The sequence below is a fragment of the Chiloscyllium plagiosum genome, unplaced genomic scaffold (assembly GCF_037043375.1).
Source record: "Chiloscyllium plagiosum isolate Xiang-an unplaced genomic scaffold, Cpla_swu_hap1 HiC_scaffold_49, whole genome shotgun sequence".
In the NCBI taxonomy this organism is placed as follows: domain Eukaryota; kingdom Metazoa; phylum Chordata; class Chondrichthyes; order Orectolobiformes; family Hemiscylliidae; genus Chiloscyllium; species Chiloscyllium plagiosum.
Window position 1 is genome coordinate 9711614 of NW_028270187.1, and position 17829 is coordinate 9729442.

General features: G+C 41.9%; 1 pseudogene; it reads left to right on the top strand.

Annotated features, from left to right (window-relative positions):
* The first annotated feature begins 11493 nt into the window (after positions 1-11493).
* Positions 11494-17829, top strand: part of LOC148135503 (Fc receptor-like protein 2) — a 39318-nt pseudogene continuing 32982 nt past the window's right edge.

Below are 17829 nucleotides of genomic sequence, written 5' to 3' on the forward strand. Positions count from 1 at the left end.
CACAATATTTCGATAGTGATCTTACCAATGTCCTGCACAGCCTCAACATAACTTTCCTTCTCCCTTCTCCTATACTCAGAGGATTGGGAAAGTTCTTAAAACTTAGAAAAGACAACCGGGAAAGAAGGGAGGGACAAACCGAGAATTTGAGGGTCAGATTGGAAGCATGAACACCTCGGGGCGGGGGGTTGGGGCTTGGGGATGGGGGAGAAAGCAGAGTGTGGGGGAGACATGGCGGAGGAAAAACAGAGGATGCAAAACCGTTGCAGCCAGCTTGGAAATGCAATGAGGCATATTGCATGCACTTTTAACTGTTGTATTTAGTTGTGGGGACCGTGTGCATTTTAAAAGTAAAAACAGAAAAGATCTCTCCCCCTCCCCCTTCCCAATTTCTGTCTTTCTGTCCCTCCTCACCCGGGTAATTAACACACACACCCGAGTTCACAAAGTCTGCTCTCTCCCTGGGTTCACTCCACTTGCTACAAGTGAAGAGATTGCCCCCTTCGCTCTCTCTCTCTCTCTGCCTCCCAGTTCGAGGATTTGCATAGAGGAGGGAGATTCATTCTGAAACTGACAAAGCCACTTCCGCGTTGTGACATTAAAATGAGGCGAGGGTCCGGTCGATGGCGGAATCTGCACTGCGCCTGCTCTGGACGGCCGGACGGCGAGTCTGCACTGTGCCTGCGTTGCCCTGCAGTGTACCAGGAGGAGAGTACAGTTTGCAAAAATCCCTTCCTTTCAGAGAAATCCTACAATGTGGAAGCAGGTCACTCGGCCTAACGAGTGCACACTGACCCTCCAGAGGATAACCCACCCAGACGCATTCCCCTACCCCTCTGCATTTAACCCTGACTCATGCACCTAACCTACACATCCCTGGACACTATCGGTAATTTAGCATGGCAAGCCACAATAACCCGCACATGTGTTATTTCGCACAACCAATCTATCATAACCAGCACATCCTTGGGCACTATGGGTAATTTAGCATGGCCAATTCACCCTAACCTACACATTCTGGTCAGTATTGGTAGTTTCAGAGAGTAGAGTCAATCAAGAAAACGTCTGTTAGAGCATAGAACTTTGTTTCATTGTAGCTGCTTCTCTAAGTCCTCAGCAGTTTTTTTTTTATTCCAGTAATATTCAATCAAACTGAAATAAAACCTGAGCTGAGAGAACTGGCCACTCGCCTTTCATTGTACAACTGTTAAAAAAAAATCAAGGTTTCCCCTGGTTGTTGAGTCAGGCTGTGTCTATTCACTATTTCGGCACCACTGCCTTTACAAACCCTTTTGAAAAAAACAAAACAAGGACAACATAACACTGCTACAGAGGCAGAATTGTCCCAATAGCATGCAGCCTGTGTTGTTGTTGAGACAGATGTCTTGAAGTTTATTAACAACACTCAATATTGCAAGACCTCAGGCTGAGACACATGTGGGTTCTGTGCTTATTGACGCATCACATGACTATAACATGACATGAGGCTAACTGCGTATCCACACGTTGCACTCTGACTACTGAGGTGAAGGAAGAACCTTTGCAGTGGAATGTCACACATTGTGAGGTGATCCACCTGCCCGAAATGTGCATGTTCTTTCTGTGATCCATGCAATGCTACAAGAGACTTTATCATCGCATCTTCAAAAAGGAAGGAGCCGGATCACGAGTTTTAATCTTTCAAAGTATCCGAGGTTCTTAAGTGGTCACAGCAGACTGCAGGATATTGCTCTCTTCATGGAAGCAGGGATAAAAAGGCAGGAATGTATACGCTGCTTGGTTTAACACCAGTCACGGGGGAAAATGCTGCAATCAGCCGTGATGGAAGACAAGTGTGACACTTATAACCTCTAGTTACAATCAGGCAGAGTCAACATTGCTTTGCGAATGATACTCATTTAATGGGAGTTTTATTTTGATAAAAAAACAAACAACGTGGATCATTCAATTTGATATGTTGTGCTTTATTCTTGTTGCGTGTACCTCCGTACAGTGAAAGTGCAGGCAAGTTATGTAACACAATATGCATTAGGGTAATAGAACAGAGTGAGGAATGAATGCGAAGGCTGCAGAGAGGGCGCAGAAAGGGTGAGATCGATATTAAATTTGAAATTTGAAGTGTATATTCTGATTTTCAATAGCAGAAGGGAAAAGGCTATTCTTGAATCTGTTGGTCCATCTGTATAAGCTTCTGTATCTTCTGCCCGATGGAAGAGATGATAACTGGGATGGGTCTTTGATAATGTTGTCTGCTTTCCTGAGGCAGCAGGAAGTACACGTTGAGTCAATGGATGGCAGGTTGGCATGTGTGATGGACTGGGCTGTGTTTGGAACTCTCTGTAGTTTCTTATGGTCCTCGGCACAGCAGTTGCCATACCAAGCCACGATGCATCTGGATAGAATTCTTTCTTCGGTGCATCTTTTACATTCGTAAGAGTCTTTACAGTTATGCTGAACCTCCTTAGCCTCCTGAGCTAGGATAAGTGAGTGATTGAAGGTCTGACAGTTGGAGTACAATGCTAATAAATATGAAGTCATCCATTTAAGTAGGAATAAGAGTAAAAAGGACTATTACTTGAATGGTAAAAAAAAAAGTTGCAGCATGCTGGTGTGTCGAGGGACCTGAGTATCCTTGTGCATGAATCACAGAAGGTTGGTATGCAGGTACAAAAGGTAATTAAGAAGGCAAATAGAATGTTGTCATTCATTGCTAAAGGGTTAAAGTTTAGGAGCAGGGAGGGTATGTTGCAGCTGTATAGGGTGCTTGCTAGGCCAACCCTGAGTACTGCTTGCAGTTTTAGTCTCCTTGCTTAAGAAAACATGCGCTGAAACTGGGGGGTGTGCAGAGGAGGATCACTAGTTGATTCCAGGGTTGAGGTAGTTGGCTTATGAAGACAGTCTGAGTAGGCAGCGATTATATTCATTGGAATTTAGAAGAATGAGGTAGGATCTTATAGAAACATATAAAGTTATGAAGGGAATAGATAAGAGAGGCGCAGAGAGGATTTTGCCACTCGTGGGTGAAACTGAAACAAAAGGGCATAGCCTCAAAATTAGGTGGAACAGGTTTATGACAGAATTGAGAAAGAACTTCTTTGCCCAGAGGGTTGTGAATCTGTGGAATTCCTTGCCCAGTGAAGTACTTGAGGCTTCTTCAGTAAATGTTTTTAAAGCTAAGATAGATACGTTTTAAAACAATGATGGAATTAAGAGTTATGGCGAGAGGGTGCGTAAGTGGAGCTAAGACCACGAAAGGGTCAGCCACAACAATATGAATAGTGGAATTATGCCCTTCTATTCCAGAAGTCTATTGGCATCGTGCCACATTGACAGTCATCATTTCAAATAGAGCTCATCATTTTCAGCTCATTTAACAGTGTTGATTAACATTAATAGCATTATTGAATGAACAGGAAGGAAAGTCGTCCAAACGTTGTCAAGAGGTGATGAATGGGATACAATGCAAGGGCTTCAGTTTTTTTTTCAATGTCTGTTCACAGCTTTGATGAAGGAAGCATATGCAAAGGTTTTAAATTTGGTGATGGCCCAAACCTGGGTAGGAAACTTAAGTACAAACAGAGCATGAGGAATCTGTAAAGTTCATTGACAGGTCAAGCGGGTTGGGAACATGCTAGGTAGGAGTTTAATGAAGGAAAACCTGTCCAACTTAGCAGGAGCAATGGAAAAACAGCACGGAGAGAGGCTGCAAAATCCCGGAAGTACAGAAGGATTCGGGCACGTGATCAAGTTAGCATAAAGGCACCGGCAAGGGATTAAGGCAGAAAATAAAATACTGTCGTTTGTGGTAAGGGAGTGGAACATAAAGTCAGGATGTTTTCCTTCATTTGTCAGTGGTTTTGGGAAGACCACCAGACTTGGTCTCTTCACTTAAGAAAGGATGTAAGTACATTCAAAGTGGTTCAGAGCTGATTTACTCAACTTACAACTGGGGACAAGGAGATGCCGGGTTGGGCTTACATCAGTTAGACCTTAGAAGAATCAAATGATCTGATAGAGGTTTGCAACATCCCGAGAGGACTTAACAATGTGAATGTATAAATCCCTTTGTGTCTGACACGAGAAATGAGTGGGCACAGTTAACAAATAGACGTCCTCTCATTTAATGTAGGAGAGTTTTGTTTTTTTCTCTTAGGGGTTCCCGAGTCTTTGGAATTCACTTCTTCAGCGAGCCGTATTGGATTGTGGCCTTGTGGTTAGCACTGCTGTCTCATAGCATCAGCGATTCAGGTTCGATTTCAGCCTCGGGTGACTGTCTGTGTGGCGTTTGCGCTTTCTGCTCCCCCATGTCTGCGTGGGTTTTCTCCGGGGTCTTCGTCTTCCTCCCACAATCCAAAATATGTGCGGGTTACGGTGCAATGGCTGTCGAAAATGTAGGGTTGCAGGGATGGGATAACGGGATGGGGCGGTCAGTCAGTGTCAACTCTCAGGGCTGAATGGCCTGCTTGCCCACTGTAGGGAATCTAGAACTGCCTGGAATCTGTAACTGACCAGATGACACGTGGAAACTTTCTTCTTACACTGCTCTTATTAAAGCTTGCAGAACCATTTCCACACGATGGCAACAAACTCCCCAAGTAATAAAATATACCAGTTTTATATACAGCTGTGTGAATTGATGAGCAGTTTGCATATACCAATCAATAGTATGTACTTGTTTTCCGGTTACCAACATTCAATTATGATTTATGGATTTGGTTATTTCATTTGTCTTACCTGATCATATTCAACCAACTACAGCATCTAGACACTTGCCTAATTACAGCATTCAATGTCTACATAGTACTTTGTTACTATCTTGAACACTGACTTGTGACCTCGTCATTGCTGTCGAAGTTCCTTATTTGTCTCACATTATCAAGGTTTTACTTTGTCACATGTCTTCCTGGTATTTTACAGTTAGCACCTTATATTCTGACCTGGTCAACATTCTCCCTTCAAAGTCTGTACTGAGAACTTTATGAGAAACCTCTGCATGTTCTGAGTGTCACTACCATAGTGAGTGGTTGGGGTGAAAGGCCTTACAACTAAGGGGAAGCAAGCCAACATGAACGAGTGTCACTATCACCGGATTCACAACACAGTGAAATTAAAACATGCAATATCCCTCAACATTCCTCAACTATTCCGAACCAGACTTGATGAAGAACAGATATTGCACACAAAAATTGTAATTTGAACAAAAATTAACAATTGTAAATACTACAACTTTACTATGGCAAGGTTAAACAAGATAACCGAATTTATAGGGATGATCTCAGCCTTTTGATCATGTCCCCCACTGTCTCATAGACAGAGACTCAAGGGGCAAATTAAAAGAGAAAATAAAAACAAAGAATTAGCCATTCAATGAAATAGTTTCCAACAATGGATTGCCATGCCTTTGGGAAAACCTTGGATGATGAGTTGTTTGCAGGCACATAACTCTATATCAAACTCCGTAGTCATTGCAGAACGTGAATGGACGCCATGAAGTATTCATCTATTTCTTACAGCCTGGGACTCATTCCCAGAAAGTGACAAGAATTCTTTAACTGGATAGAAAAATACTCGAGTCAAACAGCTGGTTTTCAAAGCTTCCAAAATCTGCAGCAGCCGGTCAACAGCGATTTTCCTCTCTTTGTTTAAAAGGAGAATTAACATTCTCTGTGGCTGTCTGCTTCAAAACAGTTTTCTCTCGACTTACTAAATCCACAAGCGGAGCTGAGTACTGCAGATGCTAGAGATTAGTGTCAAGATTAGAGTGGTACTGGAAAAGCACAACAGGTCAGGCAGCATCTGAGGTGCAGGAAAATCAACGTTTTGGGCAAAAGCCCAACAATCAACCAGTTGCCAGCTCTGGACAAGGCAAGACCCATTGAGTATATTGAAGATGGAGGTGGATAGGTTCTTGATTGCTGATCAAAGGTTACAAGGAAAAAGCAGGAGAGTGGTGTGGAGAAATTTATCACCTATGATTGAATGGTAATAAGGTCAAAGAGTCAGGGAGATGAACAGCACTGAAACAGAGTTGGTCCAACTCATCAATCCCAACCAGACATTTTAACCTAATTTAGTTCCATTTGCCAGCAATTGGCCATATCCCTACCAACTCTTCCTATTCATATGCCCATCCAGATGTCTTTTAAACGTTGTAGTTACACCAGCATCCATCACTTCCTCTGGCAGCTTATTCCACACATGCACCACACTTTGTGTGAAAATGTTGCACCCTAAATCTCTTTTAAATCTCATCCCTCTTACCAGAAGCCTTTGCTCTCTAGTTCTGGACGCCCCAGACCCTTGTTTATTTACCTTATCCATGCCCCTCATGATTTTATAAACCTCCACAAGGTCAACACTCAGAATCTGACGCTTCAGTGAAAAAAATCCCCAACCTATTCAACCTCTCCCTCTTGCTTAAACACTGCAATCCCTGGCATCATCGTGGGAAAGCTTTGAAATTGGAGAAGTGAATGTTTCAGGTAAAAGGGATAATACTGCAAACTCTGACTTCTCCACCTGTTGGTGCTGTCTGGTTTACTGTGTTGTCCCAGCCTCCCACCTGCCTACTTTGGATTCCAACATCTGCGGTCCTCTTTTTGTCTCCAGTGATGGCCGAGCAGACTCGATGGGCCAAATATCCTAACTTTTGCTCTTATGGTCTTGTGGTCTCAAGTTTCTGCAGATCGTTTCAGTGGGAACAGGCAGTCCTGAGCAGCAGCGCCAAATGGAAGCAAAGTGCACAGAATAATAGAATGCTGACAGCGTGGAAACAGGCCCGTCAGACCAACAAGTCCACACTGTCTGTCATAAGATTAACCCACCCAGACCAATTCTCCTATCCTATTAACCTACATTTACTCTTGAATGATGCACCACACGTGCACATTCCTGAACACTGTGGGCAACGTAGCTTGGCTAAATCACCCTAACCGGTATATTTTTGGACTGTAGGAGAAAACCAGAGCACTCAAACAAAAGCCACGCAGACACAAAGGGAGAACATGCAAACTTCATTCAGACATTCGGCCCGACGGTGGAATCGAGCCCGTGCCCCTGGCGCTGTGAGACAGCAGTACCAACCACTGAGTCACTGTGCCACCCCTGAGCACTGTGGGATCCTACAGAAAACAAAAAGAAATGCCCACCAACTCTCATACTGCACCCACTGTGTGAATGGGAAGGAGGTTCAGTCCTTGGAGAGACCTACAGCAGCGACACTGGTGGAATCTGATTGCTGGGAGCCCTGCTGCCCCTTTTGGTGCCTCTACAAGTGCAGGGCAGGTCACCCCAGTCCCAGTGTGGACCTGCTGGTGTGACAGCAGTTAGCAGGCTTGGGTAAAGCACTTCCTGCACACGGGGCATTTGGACCACCAGTCCCAGTGTGGACCTGCCAGTGGGAAAGCAAGTGGGAGGCTTGTGAGCTTGGGTAGTGCCCTTCCCACATTCGGTGCAGGAGAACTGTCTCTCTCGAGTGTGATTGCACCCATAAGTCTCCAGTGCAGAAAGGACAAGCAAGTTGCCACACTTCCACGGTTTGTCCAAGGCCAGGGATTCCTCGGGTTTCTGCATGGCAGTAGCTTCAGCCGCACACAGACGCGTGTACAGGCCCTGCCCGCCGTGAATTCCTGTTTCCAGGCAATATAACTGTTTCAGGCTCCACACTCAGTACGCTGCAACATTAGGCTTTCTCATCCAGTCCTATGATGCTGCAAACATAATGAAACAGGAACAAACATACTTTGGTCCATCTCACAGAATCAGAGCCGAAACTTTTTGTGGTCCTGATGGATTGACATGCAATGACTTTTACTCATTACCGTGAACGTGGAGACTGCAGACCAGCGACACCCGCAGCCCACAAATTAATAGTTTTTTTTAATGCACCAATTGGAGACAAAAGCAGTGCACTCCAGATCATCATGCAGTATCTCCCGCGATAATTACATCCAATGTCTCACCACACTTTTGCAATCCAAGACAACGTCGCAATCTCCCATCTCATCTGTCTCTTTAAGAGAGAAACACGCACGGACATATTCCTTTGGTCTCACTCCAGATTTTCAACCCAATACACAATCTTGTCCTTAGGTTAGTAAACATGACAACCTTGCAGGATATATTGAGAAGTGTTCAAGGTGGTTTCAGTTACCCATTCAGATTACCCATTTGGAAACAAAAAGTGGACTAGGTAATTGCGCGTCATCTAACTTCATTGGAGTGGGACGTAAAATGATGTGAAGTGGATTTACAGGAATACCGTCATGGAAGGGGTTAATTGCTTCTGAACATTCAACAAAATTAGTATTCTTAGCACACATTAGCCGGATATTTTACATTTATTGTTTCTAATCCACAACTAATTAAGTATTCAAACGGCTGTTATATAATTTACGTCACCCCTCTGAATTAGCTGTTTCTGATTAAAATAAAGCACAAAGCACGATTTCTGTGACGATGGACATTCTCTTATTAACTTTCCCTGTAACTGTTTATCCTCACTTCCTCCTGGTATGTCGGCGTCGCTATTAAAGTTAGAATTATTTCCAATGTCTAATTGCGCCTTCAATCAATGCCATCCTCAGCCTTTTCATGTGGATATTTACCTTCCATAGATTGACGTTGGTCACCAATCACTTGCACACAGAAGACGTAAGGATGGCAGGTTGCCTTGATTAAAGAGCATTCATGAGCCAAGGTTGTGCTTCACAGTAATTGGTGATAGCTTTTTGTTCGTATTTCAGAGGGGAATAACAAATTTTAATACTTGTGTGCAAATCCCCATGTCTACTATGTAACGTTTTGAACATTTGTCTGTGCATTTGTAGCGGGAAAATCTTTATAACGAGTTACAGTAAGATGACAACAGGGCACCTCATCATGTCAAATAAAATGACAACTGATCCTTATTTGTTTTTTCATGTGGACTCCACGTCTGTAAATTATTATAATGCACACACTTTTTCCTTTTCCTTGATGCGTCATGTCCACTTCCTTGAGCTAGTTGAACTTTTACTGGAAACTGTGTGATAATATCACATCACGTGGACCGCCCTATCCGACCAGGAGCATACATAACCATTTTTTTGTAACATAGAGAAACACTTTAATTGGAACAGGTATCAGTCATAATGCATTATGTTACACTTTTGTACCATTCTTTGTATGCTCATTTTATGAAATGATTGGAATGTCGTCTTCTTCTGGGAAGCTGTTTTTGTTTTCAAAACTAAAGTTGCTCGGCTTTGATGACTAGTTGGAGCAATGACTCTTTTATCGGGCATGTTCAATGCTCTATGTTCTCAGTGTGACCATGTTGCTATGTTTACAATTTTACGTTGTCCTTTTTTTAGAGGGATCATAAATTCATAAATTCTGAAATGTCTGGGATTGTCTACTTGAAGAAGCCTTTCAGTTTTAAAACAAACAATGAATGTTGAGTCGCCAGTTCTCCTAGTTCAGCTTTACCCTGATTTGGATTGCTTTGATTTTTCATTAGTAATCAGAACTGTTGGTCACTTGTTAGCTTTGAATCCAAAAGAAATTACCACATAGAAGAAGGTGTTCCATGCTGAATCGCTTTGACATCTCACTTCCCTGTAATACCCTGTGTTTGGTTTAAACGTCCTTGCGAAATTGTGCTTATGGGATTGTTGCAGGAATTTGGAACAGCTCCAATGCATTGGGATAGTTTGTTGAGTTTTTAAATAGTTGAGTTAGTCTATATTCTGTTTTCTTGTGTATGTATTTCTTTCCATAAATGTCCAAATAAATTCTGATTCATTTAAAACTAAGTGGTTTGGCAAGCTGCATATTTCCAGGAACATCCACTCTACACTGGCTTAAAACAACGGGCAAAGTTAGGGCCTAAGCTACTTTCTTGAAATGTTTTGACGGGTTCTGGTCTGACCCATAACATGAGTGAGTGATATGGCTCATACCTTTTTCTGAACAGGCTTCTATTCCAACTGACCATTTCTGTCACAACAATTTACAACAGGGCTATGTGACGTCTTGATCAGTAATTAAATTGAAAACCCACAATTTCATTAAACAATGGAGGAAGAAAACAATAACTAAACCAAGAAAACAACTAGTTTAATAATCTGAATTCGCTCTTACTGCCAGTGCCAAAAAGCACTGATGGTAGCGTGCAGATTCCGGATTTTCATGTTGCCTCCCACAAGATGTTTCTTTGAAAGCAATTCAACTCAAAGCCAATCATTCTTCTCTGGAAATTCAACAAACTGTTTTATCGAATATACTTGACATTAACGCAGTGCAATGCTTTCCAACATTTATTTTTTGAAATAATAGTGTAGTTATTCGATTAGCATTTGTGGGATGAATGATTTGAATATTGGTGGAGATTGTGTCAGGGGAGGATGTAACACTCGCTGATAAACTGGTGCCACACTATTACTTTATAGGCAATGATAATCGAGGAAGAAAGAACCAGAAGTTGCCGCGAGTACATTGCACCTTTCACAGCTATTGGTGCTACATAGATCTCTGCTATTAATCAGACAGTTTTGAAATTATGTCATTGTTATAGTGCTGGAAACCGTGAGAAACAGTTTTCAAAGAAGACAAAATCCATGTTGTTTGTTGGATATTCTGATTTGACGCTGTTCATTGAGGATTAGTATCAACATTGTACCAGACGGACTTTTCCTTGGAGGTGAACAAGAAGTATAGGTCATGAATTTACATTTCATCTGATGGTCGACGAAGCAGTGGAAATTATGGATGCAAACCTCGATTGCATCTTATTGCATGTAAAAATCAATGTTCAGAACAAATAAAATCTTTCCTGGAAATACATGAGTGAATCAGATTTATTTTAAAAATTAACATTCTGCTGGCTTTCGACTTTGGATTTTTACTGAATTCAAATTTCCCTACATCTCATGATGGCGTTTAGACACAAACCAGTATAGCATCATCAAGTCAAGGCTTTGGATTACTTGCTCAGTGATATCACAACTTCTCGGCAGCTGTGTCGTGCCTCTTTTATGTGTCTTCATAGAAATTTCATGTCACAAAACGGGAATGGAGCTCTGTTCATGGACATCCCTGAATGAGTGCGCACACAGCGTTTCGGATGTCAGCAAAGACCGTCTTTCATTGAGGAACCAGATATCTCTGGTCAGTTATGCATTATGCTCAAACCACTTAACTCGGCAGGAAGGCCCTTATGTCAATAATTTTCTATTGAACAAATGCCAGTTGAACCAATGGGGCTAATTCATTTTTTGTTCTTTTATAATAAATATTAATGAAGCATATCCGATGTCATGGGATGGTCTATGGGCCCCCGTCGTAAATGCATGTGCGACTTTTTAAAAGCCAAATGTAATTTTTCAAAACAATAAACATGAGATTGTCAGCAACTTCATAAATATGTTTGTTTCAATTGGAATCCTTGTGTTTGGCATTACCTATCTATGTTGGATTATTTCCATGAACTGCAGAGCTCACATTTCTAAAGAAATGCACAGAATACCAAAAGGCCTTGGGTCTGCTATTTACTCTCCTATGGTTGCAGCGATTGGAGTTCCAGGTAAATCAAAGAAGTTGGGCACTGTTTGACGTAATCACGGTTTTACTGACTCACTGCCGCATATGTTTGTTTCATTTTAAAGCGACAGCTTATCTGTTAAAAGAAAAGCAGTCACGTACTCATCGTTGAGTTGACATACTTCCCACTTTTACTGTATCAATTTTTACTGCTTTAAGTGTATAGATTTCCAGTTTAATTTTTTTCTTGTTCGTGTTCCATGTTCTCCCTTTACCAGTATGACATCAATTCTTCTGTGCACGGTTTCTTCACAAAACTAAGGTGTTCACATTAATGGTATTATCTGGTCTTTTCTATCTACATTTAATTCCACAAATTACACATTTGCTTATGAATTGCCAGCATATCTTGTTATTGTTTAATTGTTTATTGCCCATTTAGAATGAGGATCTTGTCACACATATTAAAGTGGACGTGAAGATCCACTGTTAGTTATGTGTCGACGGATGTTTTGAAAGTATCTCCCTATTTGAAATTATTTCATTTATATGTTGCTCCATTAAATTTCTAGTATAACCTTTTCAAAGTGATATTATCATGTTTAGCTGCAGTGTTTCTGCTGCTAGTCAGTAGATGAGGAAATTACCTTCTACGATTCAGACTTCAAATTCTGCCACCTCCCGTGGTTCAACTCTGCACCAAGTAGAGTACGTGACTTCCCAAGTATGCTCCAGGAATAATCATGGAGAGTTATCAATCGTGACAGTCAACTTTTACAGAAGGCTAACAACCCGTTCCTCTTTGTCTGTTTGAATATATTTCCGCGTGGAGAAGTCAAGCTTTTGTGTGTAATCCTTCTTCAGGATGGTTGTGAAGAAAGGTTTCAACCGAACGTCCACTACTCCACCGTCTGATGCTGTCTGACCTGCAGTGTTCTTCCAGCCTCCTGCTTGTCTACCTTGCATTCCAACATCTGCAGTTTTTTTTAACCTCTCAATATATTTTATAACAGGTTCATTGCCGTATGTTCATAAGTTAATCATTTTGCCTTCCAGACTGGGAGCAGGGTGTTTCCGCCCCTTTGCAGAATGCAATGGAAAAGGAATTCGAGTCTTCATTTAAAAAAAAAATACGGTATGTTCACTATTCTTATTAAGTTCCATGCTAATAAACTCTGGGATGGGACCATTCGCCACAGCAGATTCGACGCCGAAGATTAGCCACTGTCCTTTGACCACTGAGGACGCTTAGCCACCGCCCATTGACCACTGAAGACGATTCGCCACCGCAAATAAGTCGTATATTTTGAATATTGGTGGTAGCGTTTTTCCATTTAATATTAAGCAATGAAATTTTAGATCATTTGATAGTTATGTGCTATTCGCCTAAGATATTCCAAACAATCTCTTCACCATTTCAAACATTTTAGCAAAAAGACTTGATGCAGTTCATCCAATATTGTATATGCTTCTACCAAATAAGTAGCGTTCAACGTATGTATGCGTGTTTGAAATGGCGAAAGGATTGTTTGGAATATCTTGTAGGAATAGCACATAACTATCAAATGAACTAAATTTTCATTGTTTAATATTAATGTGAGTTTACTGCCATTATAAAGATTTTTAAAATACGTTTCCTTTTTCTGTTTGAAGCTTGTAACTCATCTTTATATATAAACCAATAAAATTATATTTATTTTAACTCTTTTTTATCAATATGTATTATGTAGTTGTATTAATAAAAGGGACTGAGAAGTATGAAAGAACAGGTGGGAGGGAAAACAGTCAGTACACACAGATTAATGAGCATGCATATTGCCAGCAAAGAAACCGTACATGCTAGAAAAGTGTTAGTATTCAAATGAGTATTGGAGATTGATCTTTAGAAAACCACAGAAAATCTGTCTTTTGAATAGGTAGGTTTTTATTTGCTATCCCAACCAGTCCTCCTCCTGACCTCCCATTTCCACCATTCCTACCCTCAACAAAGCACGCAGATACACTTTCCCTCGTTTTCTGTATGCTCACCCATTTCATTATGTGTGTATGTTACAGCTGACATGGAGGAAATTGCGGTTCTGTCCCAAGGAAGATGCGGGCTCTCTAGATGTGTCACTCGGTACCTGATATCGATGGCAGTATCCGATCTTCTTGTCATTTTTGCCGCCGTGATATTAAACAGGATTTGTGGTATTTACTTCACAGTCAGTTTCCTTTCTATTACACCGTTATGCAGTTTCCGTGCTGTCTTCAACATTGTAGCATTAGGCAGCTCCATCTGGCTAACAGTGGCTTTCACTTTTGATCGATTTATAGTTATTTGTTGCCAGGAGATAAAAGAGGAGTATTGCACAGAGAAAACGGCGGCATATGTAATTGGAGTGGTCTTCATAGTGTGCTGTTTTATATGTTCTTTTCTGTATTTAATATTTGAACCTTTGTACATAATTAACAATATACGCTGGTTTTGCAGGTTAAAATCATATTTTATACATCATCAGCTTGGGTAGCATATCACCTGATTCTTTATACTTTAACACCTTGTCTCGCATTCACGTTGATTCTGCTGCTCAATGCTCGGACTGTCAGGCACATTCTAGCGGCCAGTAAAGCTCGCAGGAAACGACGGATCCAGAGCAATGGAGATAAATGTGACCCTGAGATAGGGAACCGCAGAAAGTCTATTGTTTTACTTTTCACCATCTCAGGCAACTTCATACTCTTATGAATTTGGGTCTCATAACTTTCCTGTACGTCAGCATTGCGAGAGTCAGTTATTTTCCCAGAAACAATTCCAACGAATCAAACTTCAGTCTGCAAGAAATCGCAATCATACTTCAGCATTTGAGTTCTTCTATCAGCCCATTTATTTATTCCGGAACTCAGAATAAATACAGGGCATAAGTGAAGAGTGCCCTCAAATATCTAAAGAGCCTGACAGTAAACTTCAGAAAACAACAGAAGATATTCTCTCCTTAATAGAACTTGCTCATGCATCATCTAAGTGGTCCGATTCTCTACTTTTAGTGCTGTGTGGGCACCTGTTACATTAGGGTCATGCGTTTTTTTGATATCCATTGAAATGTAGTATCAGATAACAAATGTCAGTGCCATTAAGCCAGCCCGGTCTGTTTTGTGGTTCATTTGTATCATGTTTGATTTGTTTCTAAAAATATTCAGCCTGTGAAATTCCATATTGCTTCAAACTCATACGCAATAAAAACACCTTACATTTCGAAATTCACTCTGACCATTACAGATATTGCACCATCTCCTGTTACTCAATAAATTAATGCTATGGTTCATACGATGGCCCAACTCACACTGTCTCATTCCCCTTCTCTGCCTTTCATTGTTTGTTTAACTCTCTCTCTCGCTCCCTGTCTCTCTCTCACAGACTGTCTCTCGCTGACTCTCTCTCTCTTTCTCTCTCTCTCTCTCTCTCACACACACACACAGACACACACACACACACACACATACCTTCTCCCCAGTTTCTTGGCCTATTGAAAATTATGGTTCTAATTCACATTATATTTGTTTCTCTCAGAAATTTGTCTTACATATCTGATGCAGCATTGTCAACACAAGATAAGGATAGGAAAGCACAGAAGGATATGGGCCAAGTGCAGGGAAATGAGGTTAGCCTGGCCGGACATTGTGGACAGCATGGACTAGTTTGGGCCAAAGGGCTCGTCTCCATGCTATAGGACTCTGTGACAACAATCAAGTTCAGTTTACAACTGCGATGTAGTACAGGAGTAAATTGCCGTTATGTTTTCAAATACTTCCGTTCGGGTCTGTGAAGCTAACAATGGGAGAAGTACGATTAACTAGAATGGAAGGAAATTGAACCATCCTGTTGGGAATCAGTCAGAAAATCTCAGTGTTTTCCCTCTCTCTGCCTATAGACTCCTTCGACATCTCATGAGATTACATTAGATTCCCTAGAGTGTGGAAACAGGACCTTCGGCCCAACAAGTCCACACCGACCCTCTGAAGAGCAACCCATCCAGACACATTCCACTACACTCACCCCTGACTAATGCATCTAACACTACGGGCAATTTAACATGGCCAATTCACCTAACCTGCACATCTTTGGACTGTGGGAGGAAACCGGAGCACCCCAAGGAAACCCACTCAGACACGGGGAGAACGTGGAAACTCCACACAGGCAGTTGCCTAGGCAGGAATTGAACCCGGGTCTCTGGCGCTGTGGGGCAGCAGTGCAAACCACTGCACCACCGTGCCTCCCATACAACAAAAATTAACAAAATCCATAAAGAAAAAGTTTTGAATAAATATAATTGTGGAATTAAAATTTAACTGGTTTTGAGAAGATTCGTAGCTCAGGTTGAGGTATTGGATGTAGGTTTGCTCGCTGAACTGGAAGGTTCATTTTCAGACAGTTTGTCACCATACTAGGTAACATCTTCACTGAGCCTCTGGATGAAGCACTGGTGGTGTAGCCCACTTTCGATTTATATGTCTGTGTTTCCTTGGGTTGATGATGTAATTTCCTGTGGAGACATCATTTCCTCTGGTGATGTCATTTCCTATTGTTTTTCTCAGTGGGTGGTAAATAAGATCCAAGATAATGTGTTTGTTGATAGGATACATGAACATCAACTAGCCACAAAACGACATGCCCTACCCTCACTAGTATCCTAACATAAGGATGAGGAAGGACACCACTTCGACTGGGACAACTCATCCATCCTAGGCCAGGCCAAACAAAGACATGCACGAGAATTCCCAGAAGCATGGCATTCCAAAAGGAACTCTATCAACGTTTTGTGTGTGCGCATGTGTGTATGTGCGCGCGTGTGTGTGTATGCATGTGTGTGCATGTGCACGCGTGTGTGTCTGTATATTTGTGTGGGTGTGCACGCACGTGCGTGTATATGTGGGAGTGTGCAGGGAATGCTAAAGTATCTGAATTGAGGTTGATCATCTTCTTTCTCTCCCTCTCTTCCATACACACGCACAGAGAGAGAGAGAGAGAGAGAGAGAGAGAGGGAGAGGGAGAGAGAGAGAGAGAGACAGAGACAGAGAGAGAGAGAGAGAGACAGAGAGAGAGAGAGAGAATGAGAGCACAATATTTCTTACTGAAAACAGCCAATGCTGGAAATCACAATGGGTCAGGCAGCATCAATGGAGAGAGAACAAGCTAATGCTTGGAGTTTAGATGACTGTCCATCAGAGCTGGAGAGGTGTGGCGGGCTCAGCATTTATGTTATGGTTTGGAAGGGGTACTATGGAGGTCTGGGTATAGAGTGCTATTGGAGAATATATGTTCGTAGTTCACATTAAGTGATTCAAATGTGAGAATGGCTGAACAATGGTATGTTGAAGCGTGTGGTGCTAGAGATTCGCAGCAGTTCAAGCAGCATCTGAGGAGCAGGGAAGTCAACGTTTTGAGCATAAGGTCCTCCTCAGGAATGGTGTGTCTCATTTGACGATGCTGTCCTTGGCATTTTTTTCAGAGATGTTGGAAAAACAGAGATTGCAGGTAAGTCCAGGTTTGAAGGGTTCTCGGGTCAATTTGATTCGAGCTAACAGATACTGCCTCATGAAAAAGACTTTCAAGTCGTTAGGTAAGAATACTTGTACAATGAAAGGAGAATGGTCAGTTCTCCCAGCTCAGCTTTTCTCTGGTTTGGTTTCGTTTTAGCAAGCAGTCATTGTGAAGCTGCTGCATCCAAAAAAGCAGGTCCATGCTGATCCTCCCTCAGTCTGACATCTGTCCCTGGAGAACCTGTGTTTGATTTTACCATTTGTGCCAAGGGGTATTTATGGAAATTGTTGCAACTATTTGGAACAGTCTCATTAAGTTGGGCATCCTTGTGTTTCATTCCATAATCTTGTTAATAAATTCTGTTTTGTTTAAAACTAAGAGGTTTGACCAGCTCAAACACTCCTGGAGTATCTGCCATACACCTGCTTAAAACATTTAGCAAAGTAAGCGTCTGGGCTACTTTTAGAAATATGTTTAGGAGACCGGCCTCGTGCATAACACTCCTGCCAGACTTGAAAGGACAGAAAATCCTCATTGAAATGGAGGGGGTGGGTGGGGGGCGGGGGGGGCAGGAGATGGTTGCAGACAGCATGAGGGGGTGGGAGGGGAGAGATGACATAATAACAGAATGTAACTAGCTAAGACAACGGGAGGGAGTGGGTTCACAATTTGAAGGTATTGAGCTCACCATTAATTCCAAACCATTGTAAAGTGCCTAGTCTGAAGATGAGACGTTGTTCCTTCAGTTTGCATTGTGATTCACTGGAACATTGCAACAAGCCGAGGAA